Source organism: Mus musculus, chromosome 4 (genome assembly GCF_000001635.26).
Source record: "Mus musculus strain C57BL/6J chromosome 4, GRCm38.p6 C57BL/6J".
Taxonomy (NCBI): domain Eukaryota; kingdom Metazoa; phylum Chordata; class Mammalia; order Rodentia; family Muridae; genus Mus; species Mus musculus.
Window position 1 is genome coordinate 15,378,189 of NC_000070.6, and position 5,350 is coordinate 15,383,538.

Consider the following 5,350-nt stretch of genomic DNA (forward strand, 5'->3'; position numbering starts at 1 on the left):
AACTACTCTGTAGATTAATGAGGACTGTACACAGGCACCATAACTGCTGCCCACTCTTAAGAACACAACGATTATCAAGCCTCTCTCTCCAAATTTTTCTCTGATCCTTTTGGAAGCCTAATTGTCTCTACTTCAGTCCCCTTCCCTGTGAAGTGAATGGAAATGGTTACCAAAGGAATCTTGAGGTAGCAAAAGTAAATCTGGGGAGCTCCTAGCCATGCCCTAGAGTATGATAACTAATTATTATTTTTTCATCATAGTTTATTTGGACAAAGAAAAAAAGAATTGAAAAGAAACACACTAGGGTGGAAGTTAAATGTCAATATTTGACTATCTTAAAATAATAAAAAGGGAGTTGTGGAGGAGTTTTTGAAAACCATTTCTATTAAAACTGTAATGTTATATCATATCAGGTATCTGAAGACTGTCAGACTCTAAACATATTAGGAAATATATGGATGTTATACTATCTCTGGCACTAATATTTCTGCCATTAAGCATGTCTTCACACACACACACACACACACACACACACACACACACACACACACACACACATAGTTAGTTAGTAGTAAAAAGACCAAGAAATCAGGAGAAGTTAAAAGTTATCTCTGTTCATATCTGTACCATTTAATGAGACCAGTTTTATTTAATCTATTTCCTGTATTCTCTTCTTGAATAGCTACCAGCCAATTAGAGCAAAATCATTAGTGCTTGTTTTCCTAACTATTCTATTGATCATGCCCCTAGAAGCTGTGCTCCTACATCCATTCCATTTATTAATTTGCTTGTCTCTAGTCAATGCTGCCCTCCCTTCATTAGGGATGACATTTGTAGACTTGAAAGCAAAAGAGCTAGGTTTTCATCTTTCTTTTCCCTCTAATTAGTCCCATAACTCTAGAGAAATCATTTCTTTATTCATCAGTCCCCTGGTTCCCTATTTGATGGGACTTTGGATCCACAGAGCTGTGACTCACTTAAAGAAACGCTGGACCAAAAAATCAGGAGAGTTGAAGTCTAGCTTTATATTATCCTTGGGTAAATTTAATCAACCTTGTTGGGACTTCACATATAGTGATACGTATGAGTCTGTTTTCATTTTTCTATAGGCAAATGTCCAGTTTGACCAGCACCATTTGTTGAAGATGCTGTTATTATTTTTTTTCCAGTGTGTATTTCTGGCTTCTTTGTAAAACAAAACAAAACAAAACAAAACAAAACAAAACAAAACAAAACAAAACAAAACAAAGCAAAACAAAACCAAAAACCAAACCAACCAACCAAACAAAACCAGGTGTCTATATGAGTATTGGTTCGTGTCTCTTCAGTTTGATTTCATTGTGTAAACACTCTGAGGATTTATTACTTTAGCTCTATCATACAAGTTGGAAGTGGGAATGGTGAGACCTCCAACAGTTCTGTTATTGTTCAAGATTGTTTTAGCTATTTTTCAGTTTTTGATTTTCCACATGAAATTGAGAATTGTCCTTTTAAGGCCTGTAAAGAATTGTAAACTAGTGGGTTTAATGGGTTCATAGACCTTGTTATAAAACAGCAATGATAATATGATTATGTGATGTTAAGTGGTTTGCATATCACTACAAACATTGTGCACTACTCTCCTCTGGGAGTAAACAGGAGAGTCTGAGTAGTGTCAGGGCAGTAGTTTCCATGACATGCCTTCACTGTAAGTATAATGGGAAAGGAGGTATGGCAGATGAGAGCTGCTGTGTTCAGTGGCTACCAAGGCCCAGAACCTAGACATCTTTTAGCCAAAGGGACAGTCTCAGATCATGTCTGGTCCATTAGATACAGGATCTCTAGTTTCGCCTGGGCAGCTATGAGGATAGAGAAGGATAATTGAGTCCTTCTATGAATTCTGTTTATCTTAAGAAAGAAATCTGATACTCTCAGTTCAGTGAGTTCAATGTCATATGAGAAATGGATTCTGGGCTCATTCAATGGCTACAAGATGAAAGCATTTTATGGAACTTATGGGCAAATCATCTTCCCTGAAAAGAAAACCTCAGGAGTGCAATGCTGAGCTTTCAAATGTGTACAAGATATTTTCTTGTTTAATTTCATGGCTTTGACATACTCTAACTCCATTTCTCCTTGTGCATGGGAAAACTGGGTATAAAGAAGTTAACTTTATGTGGCTAACTGGAAAAATAGATCCTTAAGGACAGAAGGCAGCACCGAGTCCAACTTTCCCACTTCCCTTTACTTCCTACTGATCTTCAACAACTCTGAGAAACCTGCTGTATTGAAGCAAAGTAAAGACGTGTTTGTTATGGGCTAGAGGAAGGGTGATGCTCCAGAAAGCGATATGGTAAAAGATGAGATGTTTAAGACATCCAAGTATTAATTGGGTAAAAAGGAGGCAAACCTAAAAGTTCCAAGCATGGGACTCCTCGAGGCAAGTTTATACTGAACTCTTTTACCTCAAGTGTATTTTGGAGTATGCCTTACTCACTAGGGTAGGATGTTCCTGCCACAGAGTAAGCAGTTACAGAAATCCTAGTTCTGGTAACACAGGGCAATGCTGGGCAATGGTAAGCTTGATTTCCTGTATCCTTCTCTTTGCCCTTCATTCTAAGAAAGTTGTCTGTCCTGAGGCATCAGAAAGAGCGACAAATTTCTCTATGCTGAAGATGAACTTTTGTTGTAGTAAGTATTTAATCTCAATTGGGGTTTACCATCCCGCCTTTGATCATTCAGTTCCCAGATAAAAGACACACAACCTTATACTCATGATAAGCCTTTAATGCATTAGAGCTGGGCAGATATCTACCTTAATGTCTACTTTCCTTTCAGAAACCCTGAGATAAAAGTTGCCATGTTCTGCCCGAGTTCTTATTCAGACTGGACAACTTTCATGGCCAGTTCTCACGATTGTTTATCCCATGGCATCTTCTCCTCTTTTCACTTTCTCTTCTTCCCCTTATGGTTCTCCTTCCATCTCCTGCCTAAGCCATAGGCCATAGGCTTTTAATTGACAGGCCCTGCATCTATCCAATACACAAGATATCCTCTCTTCAATTTTTTTTTTGTAAGACAGATCCTCACACTTAACCACAACAATTCTGAGTCAGGTCAGTTAGAAAAACCATTGGCTCTTCTACCTAAGAGGCATGTGGTTTTGGGGTTTGATATGCTTTATCATGATCATGTGACCAATATGGCTATGAAAATTAATATATCTTTAGACTCAGTGAACAGAGACTACTCTTGAAAGTCTTAAAACCTCTGTAAGAGGAAAATGACACAGATTAAGGCAAAGGAAACCTATTTAGTGTGTTTTCTCCAGCATTTTCTATAGTGACTGCTACCAGGTACAGTGACAGAGCCATGGGAAGCAGGTGACCTGGCTTCACTGGCAAAGGTCAGTTCCTTTATGTAAAGGTTATATGCCATTTGGTCTTTTTGCTCTGGGAACTAGAATTCTGACTGCCATTCATCTTTATTAATTCTTTGCAATAACAAATAGATAAAAACATGAAGGATTAAGTGATATTGAAATGAGAATTACATGCAGTTATTACACATCCACAGAAAGAGTAGGTAAGCAATGGATTGAATGTAGAGTAATTCTTCCATTGATTTCACAATTTCTGCCCAGAGAGGGGTGAACTCCTCTGCAGGTGGAGCTATGGTCCTCAGGTGTGTTTTCTACTGTATGCTTATTGCTCCATTTACTCCCCGTGGCTTTCTCTAGTTTAGTCTATCTCATAGACTCATAGAGATCATGGTGCTACTCATAGGACTAAATTTTTGGGTATCAGTGATAAAGAATTCTTCATCCTCTATCAGCCATTCCCTGTATATCCCTAACTTTGCAGTAGAGTTTAGGAAGGACCCATCACACATCTATTTGGTTGTAAGACAATTTGACAAGCAAAGCCTGCATTAACTCTTCTGTTAGTAGACTTACTAATTCTTGCTCACTCTTAAGAGAGTTCCTCTGAAGGCTAATATTCAATATATACAAAGAACTCAAGAGATTGCAGTCTAGACAATCAAATAAGCCTATTAAAATGGAGTACAGAGCTGAATAAATAATTCTCAACTGAGGAAATGCAAATATCGAGAAGCACCTAAAGAAATGTTCAACATCCTTTGTCATCAGGGAAATTCAAATCAAAACAACCCTGAAATTCCACCTCACACCAGTCAGAATGCTAAGATCAAAAACTCAGGTGACAACAGATGCTGGCAAGAATGTGGAGGAAGAGGAACACTCCTCCATTGTTGGTGGAATTGCAAGCTGGTACAACCACTCTGGAAATTAGTCTGGTTGTTCATCAGAAAATTGGACATAGTATTACCTGAAGACCAAGCTATACTGTTCTTGGGAATATACCCAAAAGATGTGCCCACATATAACAAGGACACATGTTCCACTATGTTTATAGCAGCCTTATTTATAATAACCAGAAGCTAGAAAGAACCTAGATGTCCTTCAAGAGAGGAATGGATACAGAAAATGTGGTACATTTACTCAATGGAATACTACTCAGCCATGTAAAACTACAAATTCATGAGATTCTTAGGCAAATGAATGGAACTAGAAAATATCATCCTGAGTGAGGGAACTCAATTACAAAAGAACACACATGGTATGCTCTCAGTGATAAGTGAATATTAGCCTCAAATCTCAGAATACCCAAGATACAATTCACAGACCACATGAAGCTCATGAAGAAGGACGACCAAAGTGTCTTCCTTCGGTCCATCTCAGAAAGGAGAACAAAATACTCATGGTAGCAAATATGGAGACAAAGTATAGAGCAGAGACCGAAGCAAAGGCCACTCAGAGACTGTTCCACCTTGGATTTATCTCATATACAGTCACCTAACTCCAACACTATGGTTGATTCCAAGAAATGCATGCTGCAAGGAATCTGATATGGCTGTCTCCTGAGAGGCCCATACAGAGTCTTACAAATACAGAGGCTGGTGCTCACTTAGGCAGCACATATACTAAAATTGGAATGATACAGAGAAGATTAGCATGGCCCCTGCGCAAGGATGACACGCAAATTCGTGAAGTGTTGCATATTTCTAGGAAGTGGATGCTCACAGTCATCTATAAGATGGAACACAGGGCCCCCAATGGAGGAGCTAGAGAAAGCACCCAAGGAGCTGAAGGGGTCTGCAACCCTATAGGTGGAACAACAATATGAACTAACCAGTACCCCCAGAGATCGTATCTCTAGCTGCATATGTAGCAGAAGATGGCCTAGTCGGCCATCACTGGGAAAAGAGGCCCCTTGGTCTTGCAAACTTTATATGCCCCAGTACAGGGGAACGCCAGGGCCAAGAAGTGGGAATGGGTGGGTAGGGGAGC

General features: G+C 39.2%; 1 non-coding gene across 1 annotated transcript; it reads left to right on the plus strand.

Annotated features, from left to right (window-relative positions):
- Positions 1 to 4,959: 4,959 nt before the first annotated feature.
- Gm24317 lies at positions 4,960 to 5,066 on the plus strand. The gene has a single exon (XR_003955558.1). It is a non-coding gene; the product is annotated as a U6 spliceosomal RNA (small nuclear RNA).
- The last annotated feature ends 284 nt before the right edge of the window (positions 5,067 to 5,350 follow it).